Below are 21,489 nucleotides of genomic sequence, written 5' to 3' on the forward strand. Positions count from 1 at the left end.
AGCTGAAGGACACTGTTGGCATTTGATGGCATACACAATGTTAGACGATGAGCAATTAAATAGTCCCGAGATGGTATGTGTGATGTTGTTGGGGCCAGTAATGGTGTTGTCCGGGTGTATGTGGCAGCAAAGTTGGCATCTGGGTTTATTGCAGGCTCTGGTGCCAGTGTCCGTGTTAGGTCTGGTTGTAGTATTATTGTGGGTTAGGAGTTGTTTCAGATTGGGTGGCTGTCTGTAGGCAATGAAAGGTCTTCCTCCCAGAGCTTGAGAAAGAGAACTGTCATTGTCCAGGAGAGGTTGTAGATCTCTGATGATGCGTTGTACTGTTTTAACTTGGGAGCTGTATGTGATGACTAGAGGTGTTCTGTTATTTTCTTTTTTGGGTCTGTCTTGCAGCAAGTTCTCTCTGGGTATCAGTCTGGCTCTGTTGATCTGTTGTCTAACTTCATCTGCTGGGTATTTTAGTTCTAAAAAGGTTTGCTGTAGATCTCTTAGGTGAGAGTCTCTGTCTGTAGAATTGGAACAGATGCGGCTGTAACGTAGTGCCTGGCTATATACAATGGACTGTTTGGTATGTTTGGGATGGTAGCTAGAGGCATGTAGATATGTTTGTCGGTCAGTTGGTTTACGGTATAAGGTGGTGTCTATGCGCCCATCCTGTATTTTTATAGTAGTGTCCAAAAAATGTATTTCCTGCATAGATGCATAGATGCAAGTGCTATTTTTTGATGTGACAGAATAATAGAACACGAGATGGTTGGACAGTGTTCTCGAAGCTACAAACATGAGTCTGACCAAACTGCGGGAGGCGGTGGAAGACAGGAGTGCCTGGTGTGCTCTGGTCCATGAGGTCACAAAGAGTCGGACACGACTAAACGACTAAACAACAACAATTTTTTGATGTGACAGAATAATACAGCTACCCCTCTGGACATTATGCATCCATTCCATCAATGCAAGGATTCACTCTCGTGCGACAGAACTCCCGACTCCTGCCTCCCTAAATCTGCTACATAATCATAGTTTTGGAAAAGGACCACAAGGGTAATCTAGTACAAGCCCCTGCAATGTAGGGATCTTTTTGCCCAGTGTGGGGCTCAAACCCATGATCTTGAAATTAAGAGTCTCATGCTCTATCAACTGAGCTATCCTACAGGGTTAGGGTTGTGGGTTACCCCATAACAGATTTAGGGGGCACACAGGGAGAGGAGATGGGAGGAGTTCCACTGCTGCCCTGTGTGTACTTACTTCCCTGAATTCTGTGTACCAACTGGGCCTTTTTCTTTTTAACTATTCTCTATAAATTAGCAGTTCAGGAGTTTTCTGTAGCTGAAGGTCAGGTGCATCTATATAATTGTGTCTATATCTGTTTCTGTCTTTCTGTAAACCTGAACTGAAAGCTGAAAAGTTTTGGTTTAATCATTTGCTTTCATCTTTTGAAATGCTGCCTTACAACAAGTGGCAAATACCACAGAGGTATAAAGTGATTCTCTTCAGCTCTGTTTTCTTTCATCTTCCTCCGTTTCCCCTCAACACACACTCAGGAGGAAGCCCTGCTCTTTTCAGATGTCACCTTTGGCAATAAGGGGAAAGTGATCACAGAACTTCTTGTCTCATGCTCTGACTTTCAATGCAAAGGATGATCAGTAGTACCAGAAATCCTAGGAGGTCTCTCCTGGGGCGGGGAGTTTAAAGGAGCACTGCTTGACTTCCAGGTGCTGTTTGTTTTAAATTCCTGTTCTTTGCAGATCACGTAACAACTATCTTTCTCTTGCTCTTAAAACCTTCAAGATTGCAGCTCCTATTTTCTACCTGCCCCACACATGAAGGCACATGTGTCTATCAAAACAAAAAGCTAGCTACACTTTTGTTGCATGCCCAAGTGCCAATGTTCATTCAGATACCCATTCATTCATTTATCTGCTTCGTCCTCTCTGCTTCTCTCCAGGAATTATCATAGCACTTATCACTGCAATATCTGAAATAAAAAACGACAGCAAAAATGGTCAATTTGGCAAATAGCTTTCATTCATAAAAAATAAAAAAGGCATTGTAGGTAGGTCAGATGAAAACGGATTGGGCCCTGTGCCAAGGATAATGATATCAGGGTTTAAATTTAGATCCTTACAGCAGAGGTGCTTGAAAATGTTAATTGCTAGGGCAGTTCCCGCCTATGTCCCTGCTTATATGCATAATGCTTACTTAGCAGAGATTCCCTATGGCATATATGATATATGTGTTTCGAGTCTGATAGGGCTGCCTGTGTGGATTTGGAAAAGGTGCCATGACAGCTGGCAGATGGGTCCATGGGTGGGAGGTGGGTGAATTATGTTGAGTGAACGGTGAGTGCCTACACAGATCCCTTCAACAGCAAAAGAGAATCAGGAGATGATAAGCAAAAAGGAAAACATTGGCATGCTGCATGTGCAGTGCCAGGTTTGTGTATAAGCTAAACAATCTATAGCTTAGGGCTCCACTCTCTTGGGGGCCCCCCAAAAATATACTTCTTCTTTATTGTATTTCACTATTAATATACGTCTTCTTAATTGTATTTTGGTTCAACAATTACTTTGATAAAATACATATTTTGTTATGTGCAAATGGCTTTAGATACCTATTAGGTCCATTAATAGGGACGCGGGTGGCGCTGTGGTCTAAACCACAGAGCCTAGGGCTTGCCAATCAGAAGGTCAGTGGTTCAAATCCCCGCCACAGGGTGAGCTCCTATTGCTCGGTCCCAGCTCACAGCGTTTCCGTGCGCTGCTCTGGTTGGCCAGAAGTAGCTTAGTCATGCTGGCCACATGACCCGGAAGCTGTACACCGGCTCCCTTGGCCAATAAAGTGAGATGAGCGCCGCAACCCCAGAGTCGGTCACAACTGGACCTAATGGTCAGGGGTCCCTTTACCTTTACCTAGGTTCATAAATTACCATATAGGATATATTCAGCACAAAAAGCGACAATTTGTTGTTGACAAAGGACAGCTGGACATATGAAGGGCCCCGTTACCTTCAGTAGCTGAGGGCCTCATCAAGCCTAAATCTGGCCCTGTGCATGTGTGTACACGAAGCACCTCTGGGGGGGGGGCAGATTTATACCTGATAATGACCTGATTCCTCCCTGCTACATTGTACGTAACCAGTCATGCAAGGAGGTAATTCTAGATCCTAAACTTAATGGTTTCATGCTCACCCCCCTTAACATTTCTCTTTCCCCATCCCTCATCATTCCATGCTTTACAGCTGCTTCTACACTCCTGACATGTTAGAGCAAACAAACAGACAAACAGCTTGCCAGCCCTGATGGGAAAAGGATGAAATGCTCTGAGCATGCATTTTAACCACGCACCAACATGCCTGCAGAAATAAAAGCGAGTTTGCTTTTGCTGACCTGATGCTGAACAGCTTTAGTTGGATTCAGAAGTTTTTTCCACTATCGGTCTATGGTGCGGCAGAGTCATGTGGCTGCCTCCATACTGTAGTGTTTCTGCAGCTTACCTGGACAAGGCTGGGGTGGAGCAGCAGCAGGGTCTGGGCTGTGCAGGTGGACTAGCAGAGACAATCCAGCAATCTCACTGGTGTACTTGCAAAGCCCACCCACCAACCCACCTCACTGCCCCATCCCCACCTAGGTAAGCTGCAGTGATGCCGGTGTCAGCCGCCCCACCATACAGGCCATTTCTTATGTCTGCTGTCTTGCCAATCCAACAAATATTACGTAGATGTTTGTGGAAAAAGCAAGACTTTTTGTTGCATACATTTGCCCAAACAGGATGTTAGACTAGATCATTGATGGGGAACTCCTAATGCTGTTGGATTCCCACCAACCCCAGCCAGCATAACCAACTAGGGATGATGGGAGTTGTAGTCCAGTAATGACTGAAGGGCTATATCCCAGGCCTAGATGGACGGATTGATCTGATCTAGCAAGGCTCCACTTACATTGTTTGATTCTTAACCCTCTGTAATGTCCAGCATGAATCTATATTTAAGAGAAGGAAGCTCTTACAGCAGGATTTAGCAAAGAAAGGAACAAGGAGTTGCAGGCTAGGCTACAAACAGTGAAGTTTGTGCTGCAATGCTATGTTTATGTAGGGCTACTGAGCAGTGACTTGTGAGCAGCATTGCATCCATAGTGTTTGCACCCACCCTCTGATGAATCATGAACCCAGCTTTTTTATTTTATAAAAAATAAGTTTCTGGCATTTGTAAAATCCAAGCTATCTGGCAAAATGTGCCATTCTACTTATTTGTGTGTGTGACAAACTAGCCTGTTTCTCCTTTCGTGTTTTATATTTCCCCAGCCCTGGAAAAAATTCTGCAAGGACTCTTGAGTATATCCATCATTATAATACCAATATTACAGAGTGAGGAAGATGCTGAAAGATGGCAGTTTGTCAAATGCCACTTGGTGAGTTCATGGTTCAAGTGGGATTAGAATTTTGGCTTCCCAACTTTTATTCTTAGCCATGATGCTATAGCAGGCTTTGGGGTGTGTGTTTTTTACCTCAAGCAATCCTGTGGAAGGACACATGTGGAAAACGTTCTTCAAAATTGGTCATGCACAGGACCATTGACAAGTCCCACAGGTCACAAAATAGAAAGCTCTGAAAGGAAAGAAAGTGGCTGGCTTCAACTAGGGATCAGAACCTGTGGAGTTTTCTGATTCCAAATCCTCTACTTTAGCAGCAAGAAATGTCTCCCACTTCGGACTGAAAAGGCATAATAATTCTGCATCTCCAAAACGGCTTCCATTTGAAGAAGGAAGCACTAAAAGAACAAAGGAGAGGCTGGTTGTTGTTATTTCAAGGCTATTTTAAACTGTCTTGTGAGGGCAAATAAAGCCTGATTTGATGAGAACAGAATTGCATCATTATCTGAGTAAACAAGATACAACACATTTTCTAATTTGTTCTGTAATCCAAACTATAAAAACAGATTTAAGGCAATTAGAAAGTCAGGTATACAAAATCAACCTTAAAAGCAAGTTCCACACTTTTTCTTTCTTTCTTGAGCAATAATGATACATACGTTTAAATAATTTCTCTCTCTCTCTCTTTTGGAACTGCAACACCTACCTGCTCTTTGCATACTTAACAGGATGCAAAGTGCAGATTATGAGCCACCCAGTTAATTGTGCACCTCCTCCATTTATTACCATACGGTTAATAAGATTTGCAGGAAGCATTAAAGAGCAGTCAAGTCCTATCACTGAACATGCAATTTAAAGTCCCCAGCAGGGACACGCAAACCCAGTGAAGAGGAAACATCATCACTTCAGAAGCACGAAGGAAGGTGGGGAGGGGGAGAGAAAATACAAAAAAAGATGTCATAAGTTACATAACTGGTGGTCGGTGTGTCTGTGCCATCAGCAATGCTGGAGTTTTGGCTCTCTCTCTGAGAAAGGAAGGCAGTCAGTCGCCATACTTAAAGTCCACACAATAAGATTTCTTATTCCTACTTACAGCAAGCTTCACTAGATTTCAGCTGTAAGGGAGCCCTCTTTCCTCTAGTCTGGACTTTGGTCTCCATGCTCCTGACTTCAAGGTTCAGTCAGCCAGATGAATTCACTTCAAAATTCTAAAATAAAATAAATAAAATAAAATAGGTGCACCCAGACCTATCTTATTTGGGAACTATTTTTGGCAACAAGCCAACATATGTAAGAATGGATGGAAGAGGATCTATGCAGAGACTGATACATGATGAAACAAAAAAGCCCAGAATACTTCAGGGCTGTGCACATGGCATTTGATGAACACATGTGCCAAATATTACAAATGTGCCAGAGACACTTACATTGGCTGCCCATATGTTACTGGGCCAGGGTTAATTCATTTAAAAGGCCCTTAACAACTTTGGTCCAGAATACGTTAAGGACAGCCTGATTCTGTATCTCCCTGCCCAGTCCTTGAGATCTTTGGTGGAAATCTCTGTTAGTGGTCTCCCATGGCTCAGATGCACAGCTGTCATCTGCCAAGAGTCATGAATTAAGTATTGTGGGCCCAGTCCTGTGAAACTCCATCCCAGCTGAGATCAGATGGGCTTCCTCCCAGTTGAGCTTCAGGTGCATTATAAGCATGGAGAAAGTGGTTAGAGAAAAAATTTTCTCCCTCAACAATAGAAGTCATGGACATCCAAGGGAGCTTTTGGAAAATTCAGTGCAGCTTATTTCTTCATGCAAGGCATAGTTAAACTCTGGAACTCGCTCCTACAGGAGGCAGTGATGGCTACCAATTTGGATGGCTACCAAAGAGGATCAGACAAGTTCATGGAGAATAAGGCTATCAGCAGTTGCTAGTCATGATGACTGACTTCTATCTCCACTGTCAATATGCCTCTGAACACCAATTGCTAGACAACATTGATATAGTCAGTGTGCAAGAGAACGTCTTGAACATGTGTTCGTACTCTCCTTGTTGATACACTAGTTTTCTAGCCATCTTTATACATAATGCAGGGTGGAAATTCAGTGTAGTTTTCAGTACTGAACAAGTTGTCTGTCATTTTCTTAGGATGATTTTCCAGCTGTCAGTCAGTGCTATAGAGATGTAGGGATCAGCATCTCTCTTCCACTTGCCAAGCTCTCCCCCCTGACCCTACAGCTAATTGATACAAATGTGTCAACATATCAGCACTGACTTCTCAGGAACTGGATTTTGGATGATTTCTCCAGGCCACAAATTTCCTCTACATGAACTGTTCTAATTTTCCAACTATAGAATTAAATAAATAGGAGCGAACAAAGTTCAGGAGAAAGCTAGAAAAGCAACCTCACTATAACAACTTTGAACAAAAAAGTGCCTGAACATCATAGGTATTCAGAAACTCTCAGTGCTACAGCTCAGTGATCAAACAGAAGTTGGCAGGTCCAACCCATGGTGCCTCCAGGTAGGGCTAAGGAAAACTAATTTGGAAATGTGATGACTAAACTGGAGTGTGGACAAATGAGAAACTGAGAGAAGCTTAAATTGACAGATTCACTCATCCCTAGTCCAGGTAAAGGTAAAGAACCCCTGGACAGTTCAGTCAAAGGTGACTATGGGGTGTGGCGCTCATCTCGCTTTCAGGCCAAGGGAGCCGGTGTTTGTCCACAGACAGCTTTCCGGGTCATGTGGCCAGCATGACTAAACAGCTTCTGGCACAACGGGACACCGTGATGGAAACAAAAGCGCATGGAAACACTGTTTACCTTCTTGCCACAGCAGTACCTATTTATCTACTTGCACTGGCATGCTTTCAAGATGATAGGTTGACAGGAGCTGAGACAGAGCAACAGGAGCTCACCCTGTCGCATGGATTTGAACCACCGACCTTCCAATCAGCAAGCCCAAGAGGCTCAGTGGTTTACACCACAGCCCCACCCGTTCCCCAGTAGTCCAGGTTACACATGTTCATTTTATTATCACATGGGCTGATGTGACCATGATGGGCTGCACCAGGTCTGCCACTGGTCATCGCAGCATCTTTTATTTTTAAGAATATTTTATAATCAGGGGCAGTTACAGATCCTTTTTTAAAATTAAATATATATATATTATTTTATTCTACAGACAATGGTGTTTATTCCCATCTGCCCTGAGAATACCTTCCTTGGCACACACACACAAGGTCCCCTTCACCACCCCTCATCTCACTCAAACAAGTTTTGAAAATTACAGATAGCATAGCAAAGTAAGTTGCGGTGTTGTGTGTTCATAGAATCATAGAGTTGGAAGAGACCACATGGGCCATCGAGTCCAAGCCCCTGCCAAGCAGGAAACACCATCAGAGCACTCCTGACATATGGTTGTCAAGCCTCTGCTTAAAGACCTCCAAAGAAGGAGACTCCACCACACTCCTTGGCAGCAAATTCCACTGTCGAACAGCTCTTACTGTCAGGAAGTTCTTCCTAATGTTTAGGTGGAATCTTCTTTCTTGTAGTTTGGATCCATTGCTCCGTGTCCGCTTCTCTGGAGCAGCAGAAAACAACCTTTCTCCCTCCTCTATGTGACATCCTTTTATATATTTGAACATGGCTATCATATCACCCCTTAACCTCCTCTTCTCCAGGCTAAACATGCCCAGCTCCCTTAGTCGTTCCTCATAAGGCATCGTTTCCAGGCCTTTGGCCATTTTGGTTGCCCTCCTCTGGACAAGTTCCAGTTTGTCAGTGTCTTTCTTGAACTGTGGTGCCCAGAACTGGACACAGTACTCCAGGTGAGGTCTGACCAGAGCAGAATACAGTGGCACTATTACTTCCCTTGATCTAGATGCTGTACTCCTATTGATGCAGCCCAGAATTGCATTGGCTTTTTTAGCTGCCGTGTCACACTGTTGGCTCATGTCAAGTTTGTGGTCAACCAAGACTCCTAGATCCTTTTCACATGTACTGCTCTCAAGCCAGGTGTCACCCATCTTGTATTTGTGCCTCTCATTTTTTTTTATTTATTTTTTTGCCCAAGTGCAATACTTTACATTTCTCCCTGTTAAAATTCATCTTGTTTTGGCCCAGTTCTCTAATTTGTCAAGGTCATTTTGAAGTATGATCCTGTCCTCTGGGGTGTTAGCCACCCCTCCCAGTTTGGTGTCATCTGCAAATTTGATCAGGATGCCCTTGAGTCCTTCATCCAAGTCGTTGATAAAGATGTTGAATAAGACCGGGCCCAAGACAGAACCCTGTGGCACCCCACTGGTCACTCTTCTCCCGGATGAAGAGGAACCATTGATGAGCACCCTTTGGGTTCGGTCAGTCAGCCACTTACAAATCCACTGAGTGGTAGCATAGTCAAGACCACATTTTACCAGCTTCTTTACAAGAATATCATGGGGCACCTTGTCAAATGCCTTGCTGAAATCAAGGTAGACTACATCCACTGCGTTCCCTTCATCTACCAGGCTTGTAATTCTGTCAAAAAACGAGATCAGGTTAGTCTGACATGACTTATTTTTCAGAAATCCATGCTGACTATTGGTATCACAGCATTCCTTTCTAGGTGCTCACAGACTGTTTGCTTAATGATCTGCTCCAGAATCTTCCCTGGTATTGATGTCAGACTGACTGGGCGGTAATTATTTGGGTCCTCTCTTTTCCCCTTTTTGAAAATAGGGACAACATTTGCCCTCCTCCAGTCTGCCGGGACTTCGCCTGTTCTCCAGGAATTCTCAAAGATGACTGCCAGTGGTTCTGTTGGGTGGGGTGTTGGGTGTTGTGTGGTTGTGTGTTGGGTGGGGAGACTGCAACAGTTTCCCTGGCTTGCAAAAGTGTCCAGGGCCCCAAAGTGGCTCGTGATCTCTGCAAGGGCATCCCCACCCTGTTGCAATTTTCTCAGATTTTTCAATTTATTTTTCATGGAAAAACCCCTTTCATTGGGTTGCCTATTTGGATCCAAAATGGAATGTACATTCCATAATGATACTTAAACCTTAATGAGAATGCAGAAGAGTGTCCACATTCTATTATTTCCCCCTTCTGATGAGCTTGCACGAGACACTCTCGTGTAGCTGCTGACCATTTCTCTCTTCCCACACTCCAATAAATGGTAAATTTGATAGGATCAGACATAAGGCATCATAACAGTATCCTGTTTCATATGGTACTGAAGTAGACAATGGCTCATCTAGCCCAGTATTGTCAACACAGACAATACCAGGTTTGGAGCAGCTGTCCAGAGTTTCAGGCAGATGTCTGTGCCAGCCCGACCTGAATATGCTGGGGATTGAACCTAGAACCTACTGCATGCAAAGCAGATACTCAACCACGGAGCTATGGTCTTCCCTGTGCTCAGAATAACTGTCCACACCTTTGAAAGCACAATACTCATGGTGGCTATCATACCTATTGGATGACTGTGTCATCCCTACCAAGATTGCAGAAGGAAACAAAATTCCATTGGGAAAGGAAGTGAAATAAGACATGACTCTCTCCTCAACATCCTTCAGTTTCCATTCTCCTAAAACACAAGCTATCTGGATGTGGTGTCACAATATGCATATTGTGTAGAATATGCTGAAAATCATTATTTCTAGCTTTGATTTTCTTCCCTCTCTGATCCACTTCCCTCCCTATACTTTGTAGGGTGACAGCAGGGGTTGCCATAGCAACATAACACAAAGTCATCTTCTTTTGTGGTAAGAAACTGTTGAACAGCTAAGAGAATTAAGGAGGGGGGTGCAGGTAGAGGGTACCTGGGAATTCAGCTAAAAATAGAAAAACTTAATAATGGAACCATTAAGGGGAAGCCATTTGGGGGCTTCATAGCCTCAAGCCTTTCTCCTGAGGCCTTTTTCATATTACTAACTGTAATTGAGTAGCTTTTGATTCTGAGAAGGAAAGAGGAAAAGTTGCTTTATTTCCAGCTGTGGAAAGAGCGACAGGCACAATGCATGTCCGCATTTCATTTAGGGTGCTAATTACCTGCCCAATTTCAAATTCATAAAATAAAAGCCACTCTCTTTCAGAACTTAGAAAACACCCACAACCCCTTTCTTTAAAATGGACACTGAGCACATCTTGTTCATTTCTGAGCGATAAATCAGCATACTCTGTACTTTGATGCCTTGTCTGATTTTACAACTTGAGACAAATTCCTCCTGTTATCATCTTCCCTTTGATGTCCAATGTGGTTGCATTAATCATTATCAATGCTTTCAGCATTGGCCATGTGCATAATTCTGCCAAAGGAGTATTTATGGGCCATTCAATTGGTCCAATAGCTGGGAGATCAGATTTGAATGCTGAATGTCTGACTTGGTCCTCATGTGAGAAGAATAAGCCAGTGCTTTCTTAAAACCAGTTCACCCATGCAGCAAGCATTTTAGTTCTAGCTCTGAAGCACATGTGCTTGCTCTGAGGCAGCAATACAATGTTATGGGTAGATACAAGTACCTATAGCAGCCAACTATAGTAAATGTCAGCTTATATCATATGAGGGTGAGAAAAGGATACAGCATTTAATATTAACATCCCGGTAATTTTATCGTTCTGGAAAGTCACATCAGAAGCAGGTAGTGCACCTAGACTTTGTAATCTGTCATAAAATATATTGTCTCATACAGTTCTGGAACAGGAGATTTGGAATGGGCCATTAGTAGAATCAGCTGCTGGAGCAAGAAAGGACATTCAATGTCCAACAGACACAGAACAATTTCTGGTGTTAAAAGATGTAGAGGTGATGTTTGTTTTACAATATTCCTCCTAACACCTAAAGTAGAACTTTTTTGCTACCCAGAGTAAGATGCAAAAAGTTCCACTTTATGAAGAAGGATGGAAACTGGAAGGATGAGGTATTTACATTTCTATTTCCACTGCATTATCCAACATCTAGCCTGCTCTTATGTTAGTCTGTGTGATCCAGGTAAAAAATGTGTTCCAGAAGAAGAAAACAGATGCAACAAGTATAACCCCCATGGTGAACAAACTATTCTATATACAGTGGTACCTCGGGTTAAGTACTTAATTTGTTCCGGAGGTACGTTCTTAACCTGAAACTGTTCTTAACCTGAAGCACCACTTTAGCTAATGGGGCCTCCAGCTGCCGCCACACCATCGGAGCACAATTTCTGTTCTCATCCTGAAGCAAAGTTCTTAACCGGAGGTACTATTTCTGGGTTAGCGGAGTCTGTAACCTGAAGCAGATATATATATATCTGCTAAATTACAAAACAAATCAAAGCAGTGTACATTATTAAAAAGATAAAAACAATACAGTTAAGGTATAAAATGACTTAAAAGCAAAAAAAGGATTTTAAATATATATATATATCAATAAACAGTTCTGAGGGATGTACTCTTAATTGCCTAGGCACAGAAGGTGACTGCTGATTACCACTCCCATTTTCTTGGCCTGCTTTTTATCCTTCTATTTGCAAACCACTTTGTAGTAGTGTAACTCCTGCATAAGTCTTCCCTTCTTGTTTATGTTGTTCTTAAAACCTTGATTTAGGAACCGTTTGGGAAGATCTGTTTGGAGAGAACTGCCCTGTGATCTTTTAATAATAAAAATAACCTTCCCTTTTCCTTTTTGAAAAATCACTTTCAATCAGTCATTTATTCTGAAGCACGACGAGCTCAGATGAACACTTACTGATTCATCTCATTTTTAAAAAATGTTTAAATAAACTTTGCTGAAGCTCCAGCATAATGTCAACTGCTTCTCAAGTGAATTATTCATCCTGCCCCATTCTTTCAGAAATGCCAAAAGGATTCTGAGGCTGCTTCATATTGAAATGGTTCCCTGTGCCAAAACATATACAAGCCACAGACAATCTCCAGTTTTACAAGCAGCCCACGTTAGGCTATATTGAGGTTTACTGAGGGGCATGGAAAACATGAATACATGAAGTGTCTTTCCTGGCAAAAAATGGGATTTACATTGCAGGCAGACTACATCTAGGAAGGCCTTTTCCAAGCAAGTGATCAAGATGAGTTACAATCCAGTCCTATCCTTCAGCAATCCATCCCTGGCAATCCACCCCTAACACAGTTCCCATGAAATATACCTATATCACACAGTTGCCTAAACTGTTCTCCTTGGCCCTCTTCTCTAAATGGGCAGAGAAAACACATGAGGTAGACAGCAGGTATGAGCACACTGGCCTCACCTCCTCATCACCCCCCCCCCCCCCGCAAGCCAAGGGCATCTGTCTGATGCAGTATAGCTGCTGTCCTCATGCTTTATAGATCCCCAATTTTCCAAGTTTCTAAATTGCACAGGATACCACCACAACTACAAGAGGCTTCCCACTTCACCTAAGAACAGCCTGCTGCATCAGGTCAATGGACCAGCATTCTGTTCTCACAGTGGCCATTCAAATGCCAATGGGAAACCTGAAAGCATGTGTTGGAGAGCAACAGCCTGATGTTCTTGCTTCTACTTACCTCTGAGTAGAAGTTGCTGGTAATTACAAGTGGGCAGAGCACTGTTGCACTTGGATCCCTGCTTTCAAGATTCCCATTGGCATCTGGATGGTTGCTATTTCGATGCCGGGTGCCATTTTGAATCAAGATGGTGGGCTGGAATGTGACTCTCCGTGAACAAACGTGCACTCTCTGCTAGTCCCGCATAAGTTAAAGCAAAACATGGGTCCATTCTGGGCCAGCTACCTCTTTTCTGTCACAGAACACATTTGTGTGCCTAAAAATAGTCAGGGCACACTCCTAGGAACCGTGATTATCTGAGGATTATATGTATCCTTTTCCAGACACATGAACATTATGGAAAAGATGCACTCAGCCTGCAGTGGAAAAATGGAAATCTGTTCCAACATACAGAACAGTCCTAAAAGTATAGAGACACAAGAGAAATCAGTCTTAAAATGTGCCTCTACCTGCAAAAAAACAACAGAATAAAAGCACTCTATAATCCGATGCCAAGGCATATCTGTGAATCAGTGACAAGTAAAGATAAAACTCTTCTTGAAGATGTCTGTCAGGCAACTGTATCAGGAATGACATTGATTTTTCCCCATGCTGCTGCTATCTAAGGGAGGGCCTTTGTCAGTTCTATATTTAGCCATTAGATTATGTGCATTACTAATATTCAGGTAGTGCTTCATCAATTTCCATCACCACAGGTAGGAGGCTGAAAAACCTGGGATGAATGTTGTTTTGTATAAAGCTGCTGTTTGTCAAAGGGGGTAAAAAGCCTTAATACCAGGGGGAATGAAAGAAAACCAGGGAATTTGGTATAATGTCTAGAGGTACTTCACACAGCTGGGTAAAATGACAGTGTTCAGTAGAGGGTGTAAATGGTACACTTACTTGCTGGGGTCAATGTGGTGAATTCCATCAAGGTAATAAGCAGGACCAGACAATTGAGCACAGTTTGGGTCTTGTTTGGACAGGATGCAAACTGCATCCAGTCATCACTGTGCACACCACTGACTTCCCTTTGCTTGGCAGAGGGGCCAAATGGATGTTAATTACGCAGATGGGCTGCTAGCCTGAATGCTGGGTATTCTAATTCTTCAGTCTTAACTGCGTTTCAGCCCACCTCAGCGCCATTTCATGGCTTGTGACCTATAGTGCTCAGTTTTCAGTTGAGGTGGGGAGCAGGGAGGAGGAATGGTAATATAGAGAACTTAAAATAGGTGGAGAAAATGCCATTTTAAGTCACTAGAGGACTTTCTGGTGGACTATAGATCTTAAGTCCATTGCTTAATTTCTAAAACCGGCAGTATGTATTTCATTATTACTTAAAGAAATTTATAGACCACTTCACAGCATAAAGCAACCTAAGAGGTGTATGCCTGACTAGAATCACTTATTCCCCACCCTGGAAGTATTGGCTCTGGTTATGTTTATGCAAGAGTGAGATGAACTCTGAAGATGTTCAGAAATACGGTACTCTGTCCCAGATTACAGCAGTGATGGGGAAGCTTTCTTATGTAGCAAGCTGGATCTTTATGTTCCCCCACCCGGCAAGTCAACTTTGTCAGATAGGGTGGAGTGGGGAGACAGTGATCAAGCAGGATTGAATTCCCATGCATCAGCTGGGAATTCAGTCCTGCTTTCTGCAGGGTTCAGGTGTGCAAGAGAGTTCCCCACAGGGTTAGAGTCTGAAGTTGAAATTACAGCAGTAAAAAAAAAAATCATTTTAATATTTTATTGTACTGAGGTGCATTTCATATTTTCTGTAAGCCACCCACAAAACTTTGTGACATATATTAATTGATGTATGCACTGTGCACCATACATTAAGATCTTCTCATGGGTAGGAAAACTAAGGCCTGGGGTCGGATTCGGCCCAATCGCCTTCTAAATCCAGCCCGTGGATGTTCCGGGAATCAGTGTGTTTTATAATAATAATAATAAATTTTATTTATATCCCGCCCTCCTCAGCCGAAGCCGGGCTCAGGGCGGCTAACAACAATAAAAGAATACAAAAGTACAGCACAAACAACACTCTAAAATCATTCATTATAAAATTGATTCAAATCAAGCCACTGGCAACCATTGTGCCAGAGCTCCACGAAGATTGCCGAGGGAGGGAGTCAGGCTGTGCCCTGGCCAAAGGCCTGGTGGAACAGCTCTGTCTTGCAGGCCCTGCGGAAAGATGTCAAGTCCCGCAGGGCCCTAGTCTCTAGTGACAGAGCATTCCACCAGATCGGAGCCACAGCCGAAAAAGCCCTGGCTCTAGTTGAGGCCAGCCTAACTTCTCTGTGGCCTGGGACCGTCAAGATGTTTTTATTTGAAGACCGTAAGTTTCTCTGTGGGGCATACCAGGAGAGGCGGTCCCGTAGGTACTCGGGTCCTAGGCTGTATAGGGCTTTAAAGGTTAAAACCAGCACCTTAAACCTGATCCTGTACTCCACCGGGAGCCAGTGCAGCTGGTATAGCACCGGGTGAATGTGGTCTCGCAGCGAAGACCCTGTAAGGAGTCTCGCTGCAGCATTCTGCACCCGCTGGAGTTTCTGGGTCAGTCTCAAGGGCAGCCCCACGTAGAGCGAGTTACAATAATCCAGTCTGGAGGTGACCGTCGCATGGATCACAGTGGCTAGGTTAGGGCGAGAGAGGTAAGGAGCCAACTGCTTAGCTTGGCGGAGATGAAATAATGCTGCCTTTGTTATAGCTGCAATCTGCGCCTCCATGGAAAGGGAGGTGTCGAAGATTACACCCAAACTCTTAACGGATGGTGCTGGCACTAATTGCACCCCCGCAAGAGATGGGAGTTGCCCCCTCAATCCCATATTGTCCCGTCCCAGCCACAGGACCTCTGTCTTCGAAGGATTTAGCTTCAACAGGCTCCCACGTAACCATCCAGCCACAGCTTCCAAACATCTGGTCAGTGTGTCTGGGACCGAGTCAGGATGGCCATCCATCAACGCGGAAGCCATCAACAGATAGAGTTGGGTGTCATCAGCATACCAGCCCAAAACTCCAGACAAGCTGGGCGAGGGGGCGCATAAAGATGTTGAAAAGCATCGGGGAGAGTATCGCACCCTGAGGTACTCCACACACCAAGGAGTGGCGCAATGACAATTCCCCCCCAAGCGCCACCCTCTGTCCCCGACCAGAGAGAAACGAGCGCAGCCATTGAAGGACTGTGCCCTGAATCCCCACGTCGGCAAGGCAGTGGTCCAGGAGTTCGTGATCGACCATGTCGAAAGCTGCTGACAGATCTAGAAGAATCAGCAGCCCCGACCTGCCTCGATCCAGCTGTCTACGAAGATCATCTGTTAGGGCAACCAGAGCCGTCTCGGTCCCATGACCCGCGCGGAAGCCGGCCTGGAATGGATCCAGAGCCGATGTTTCATCCAGAAACCTACCAAGCTGTTCGGCAACCGCTCTCTCAATCACCTTACCCAGGAACGGAAGATTCGAAACCAGGTGGTAATTGGATAGATCTAAAGGATCTAATGATGTTTTCTTTAAGAGTGGACGCACCACTGCCTCCTTCAGTTCCGCAGGGAATGTCCCCATGCCAAGGGACAAATTGATGATATCCCCCAGGAGGGCCCGCACCTCGTCTGGACACGCTCTAATCAGCCAAGACGGGCACGGGTTGAGAGGACAGGTGGTGGGCTTTCCAGCTCAGAGGAGTCTGTCCACATCTGCTGGGGATATCCGGTCGAAGTGGTCCAATACAGGACCCGAGGACAGTCGAGGGGCCTCCAGTTCCTTTATTGTATCCAAATTGGCAGGGAGGTCATGGCGGATGTGTAGAATGTGTCTTTTTATTCAAAATGCATCTCTGGGTTATTTGTGGGGCCTGCCTGGTCTGAGGGACAGTAGACCAGCCCCCTGCTGAAAAAGTTTGCTGACCCCTGTTCTTGTTCATGAAGTCTGTGTGGCCGGAGGTTGAAGTAATACTCTCGGACCACACACACAGGTTCAGGTGTGAATGTCCCAGAATCAGTTTCTGCATGATAAAGTCTTCAGTGCACTAAAGGAGAAAAGTGTGAATCTGCTAGGAAATAGCTCTCATTTGGAATGTGTTGACAAATATGCAACTGGTTCACTTACTCTCGTGCTGCACTGATCTCATCTCAGCTGTTAGCGTCTCACTTGAACAATCACTTTTGTTTTCATCTATAGACATAGTCAACCCAAGCTAGAACTGCCCAAATCACTTAATTCTAAAAGTACCAATAACTGAATGTGACAGCCATTTCCACAGCCTGCCAACACATGTTTGCACATAGGTGACTTTGTGGACAACAGTGGCAGGCTCAGTAGAAGGAGGGGGGATTACCCTGACATTTCTCCATCCTACCTAGAATCATTTAAATTTTCAAAAAAATATTGTGTGAGCTCCATGATACTCGCAGGATCAAGAGGACTGAATATATAGAGTGAAGTGCATGTACACTTCTGCATGAGTGTGCAGCTCAAATATGTTATTCCCATGGTGCGAGGTGCAGAAAAGGGCAACCAAAATGATCTACAGAGACAAGGTATGGGACTACAGAGACAATTTAGAAAGGGGACATGAAAAAAGCATTAAAAATATGCATGATTCAAGGAAAGTGAGCAGGGAGACCTTTGTCTCCTTCCTGTTGAAGGTTGTGGCCCAGGAAGAGAGAAGAAAATACTGGAAGTAAACCACTGGCTGTGCAGGTGGTGTCAGCAGGAAAGGTTTGGTTTCTTGGACTGTAGTCTCTGCTTCCGTGAGGAAGAACGTCTGGAACACGAGGGAGGGAAGTGCTATGGCACTCATGTCCTGCTTGTTGGCTTCCCAGATGCATCTGGATCATCACTGTGAGAATAGAATTGTGAACTAGATGGCCCTTTGACCAGATCATAGCTGTCAACATTTCCCTTTTTTAAAGGGAAATTCCCTTATTCCAAGAAAAGGGAAAAGTTGACAGCCATGGACCAGATCCAGTAGGCTTCTTGGTTCTTATGAGGTCCAGATCCAGCCCTCACCATGCAAAGGATGTTACTGCAGGGTAAAATATCTGAACTGTGCTGTTGTGTCAAGGGATAGTTTACGAAACAATGGATTGTGTTTAACTAACTTTTACTCAGAGTAGGCCCACTGGAATTAATGGCCATGATTAAGTTCGGTTTTCAAATTTTGATGGGTCTACTCTTAGTAAAAGGGAGTTGAATACCATCCAGTGTGGAGATTCCACAGTAAACTGTTTTGTCTTTGGCAAAGCACAGCTGCTTGCCTGCAAATTTCCAAGGCATTCACAGGAGGAATAAAGTGTTTTTCAGAACACTCAGATAAATGGTCTCCATTCCAAAAAGATCACCTTATGCTGATTTCTCCACCGCAGTGACCATCTCAGTTGTTCACCTGAAACCACCCTGACATATCACTTGATTGTATGGAAAACATTCAGCTGACAAGTCAAAGTGGCTGCTTCACTTAATCTAAATATAGTGCCCAATCGCAAAGGACCTTAGCCACCCTCTCTTCTCTTTTCTGTTCATGATTTAAAAGAATTGTCTGACATTACTGCACAGCAGGCCCCTCAACTTTTGTATCAAATGGCACATTACCATGCAACTGAGTGCTCCGTAATGTCTGTGACTGCATCATTGCCCAGTCTGAGACTTGAGGACTGAAATCTTCATTTTTATTTCATGAATATTTTAAACACCCTTCTGAAGGAAATTCCTGTGCTGCGTTTATGTGACAAACACAGTTTGAAACTCGAAAGGCATCCAATCCCTGTTGTTAAACATTTCAAGGATTAGTGGGAATGCTGAACCCTATCGCTTGTCGCACGCCATATCAAATTTCAATCTGCAAGACTCAATTGACAACATCCTTCCAGGGCAGCTTTCTGTGCAGTCTGTGGCACTGGTGTAGTGGAGGCCTGTGGTCACAAAACAACATATAACTCCTATTGGCAACTAATCATGGTGCCATCATTTGAGTTTAACAAGGCCTGAGCAGTTTCACTCCAGTGTAAACTAAGGTGTGGACAAAGGACTCTTTAACCTTCTAGTTCAGTTGGTAGAGCATGAGATTCTTAATCTCAGGGTTGTGGGTTTGATCCCCATGTTCGGCAAAAGATTCCTGCAATGCAGGGGATGATCCTTGGGATCCCTTCCAACTCTACAATTCTATGACTCCCAGCAAAAACAGCAACAGAGCCTTTTGCAGTGCTGGCCTCTTATTATTTTGAGGCTCAGAGCTCACAGTAATGGTGCACAGTTAAGTAGGGTAGTCTACTGATGCCAAAAAAGCTAAAATGAATCACCTAGTAAGGCATTAATTTGCATACAGTTTGCTTAGGAGTAATATGTAATATTGTAATATCACAATATCTAAATTTACATACCAATGTAAAATTAGAAATAACTACTATAATTTAAATAGAAATATAATCCTTCTCACCATTATACACCTCATCATAGTCAGGAAGGCTATGACAAACTGTTGATGGGTACCTTCAAGGCCCCTCCTGTTCTCCCTTCTAATGGTTCTTTAATCGAATTGTGTGTCAACTGGATGCTTGTAAAATGGTTGCCGCCTGTATTATTGTGAGAAAGAGAGGGGAGGGGAGGAGAAGGGGAAGAGGGGATATTATTAAACAATGATAAACTTTTATGCAATGAGAAGATACTATTGTCTTCTGAAACACCATGGCAATAATAGATGCTTTCAAGCTCTCTCCTAGAGCTTGTTTTATTTTTACTTTTTGTTCACACTTTTATTTCAGTACATAAAACAAACACAAAGAAAAATAAAGACAAAAGTCTCAAAATAAACCACAATTCCCTCCTTCATCCACAACCCACTCTCAAATTTCTTTAAAATCCCTTGGGCACTCATCCTTTCCTTTTCTAAGACAAAAACAGAGTTTCAGGAATAATTTGGGTAATAATCGCTGCAATGGGCATCATTGCAGAGTTTGCGGCACTGGATTATCTCTCAGGGAGGAGTCTCTCAGATGGAGGATTCAGGGGGAGGAAATGTTGCATATTCTGAAGAGGTTAAGCACTTTTCAGCCAGATTGGCTTCCTGTCGTTCCTCCTGTTCTTGTTGCTGGGTAGAGCTTTTCTCTTGGCCTGGTTATTTTGCAGGTCAGACTATTTGCTGTCTCCTCATTGAACCACCAACCAACAAAAAATATCCTTGCTTGCTGCTTGGTTGTCTGCAGAATATGTCATGTCCCGCCCAGGTAATATGCCTTGTGCTCTTGATTATACACTGAATGAAAAAGAAGGCTGCCTCTTTTGTCTCTCTGTGGGTTGAGCCTGCCCCATTGGAAGCTAACATTACATCCACTTCCCAGTTGGAAGGAAGCATTGACATTTTGTCTGAATCGTCAAATTGCTGCTATAGCCTGACCATTTGAAAACAACCACCAAGAGCTTGCTTTTCCTTTCCTCTGAAAGCCAAATAAAACATAGCATACTATTGTAGGATTAAGCAGACCTTGAACCTGGTCATTCATTCATTCAATAAATATACCGCCCTATACCTGGAGGTCTCAGGCCAGTTCACATCTAGCTCTGGGAATAAGATCTGGCTTTTGGAGGCCATTAATAAATATTAGCGAATCAAGGAAATTAATTTCTTTCAACTATATTTTTATAATAACCAAACTGACCTCCCACATTAAAAGATAGCTAGCATTTCTGAAACAATTTATCCTTATGTCATTTATTCTTCAAATCTGTGTCACCCCAATCACTGAGCAGTGCAAGATTCCAGGGGTTCCAGGTGCAGCTACCCAGGGTTCATATTTCCTTTGGCAAATCTTTACAATATATGGTTTGTTTACACATATATACAACCTGAACCTATGATGGAGGGGTTCCCAGCATTACACTCCAAGAGGTCTTGCTTCCTCCATAGCACAGCTTGGATTCAAACAGAAATCAGCCAAAGCTCTCTGACCCTCTGCTCCAGCTTGCTGTCTTTTCCTGCTCTAGGACACATCTCCACCACTGCAATCCTGACATTTACCTTAGGACATATCCATTCACTCAAAAAGGATGAAAATAAAATTATTATTGTTGTTGTTGTTGTTATTACTACTACTACTACTATTACGATGACAGCAACATTATTGGGAAGAGGTAGGAATATATTTTAAATGCCATTTTTAATGCAACATGGTATCCCTGGTCCAAATCTGTGGTGTCTTTCCCCTATAATTAATATACCACTTAACAGTAGTCTTGAAGTGGTCTACAATAAGGTTCAAAAGGTACAATTTTTAAAACCAGTTAAAACTAAAATCAGAAAACTTACTTAAAATAACCTGATGAAGTAAAAAGAAGCTTGCATGTGCATCGGCTTCGTCCATTGAAAAGAATGGACAAACCATTGTGGGGGGGAATTGTCCTGCGTGCACCACACATCTCACCACACAGGTAATAAATCACTGGAGTAGGTTGAGACAGGCATTCTCAACCACAAGCCTAGGCTTCTGATCAGTACCTAACAGTCACCGCCAAGCTCAACCAAAAAGTACATTTTTCTTTCCCTTGTTCACCTCGTTAAGCAGAAATCCCAATATACTTGCTATTTCTGGAGCACCTCTGGGCTTCATTTTCGGCTTACCCAACACAGGAAAAGCCTAATAAAAGCATATAATGAATC

The 21,489-nt window shown here is 43.5% G+C and overlaps 1 protein-coding gene and 1 long non-coding RNA gene across 9 annotated transcripts in view; one reads left to right on the forward strand and one right to left on the reverse strand.

The window, feature by feature from the left end:
- The window catches only part of KCND3 (potassium voltage-gated channel subfamily D member 3), a 270,159-nt gene that overhangs the window by 81,546 nt on the left and 167,124 nt on the right, over positions 1–21,489 (forward strand). The window lies entirely within an intron of this gene.
- On the reverse strand, positions 899–19,494 carry LOC310847583. Of its 3 annotated transcripts, XR_014565910.1 has the most exons (4): positions 12,858–13,032; positions 5,464–5,578; positions 4,506–4,605; positions 899–1,978 (listed from the first exon to the last, which is right to left on the reverse strand). It is a non-coding gene; the product is annotated as an uncharacterized lncRNA (long non-coding RNA). The 3 variants fall into 3 exon arrangements; XR_014565908.1 differs by lacking the exons at positions 5,464–5,578; positions 12,858–13,032 and adding an exon at positions 19,273–19,494; XR_014565909.1 differs by lacking the exon at positions 5,464–5,578.

Source organism: Podarcis gaigeae, assembly GCF_964106915.1.
Source record: "Podarcis gaigeae genome assembly, chromosome: 6".
NCBI lineage: Eukaryota > Metazoa > Chordata > Lepidosauria > Squamata > Lacertidae > Podarcis > Podarcis gaigeae.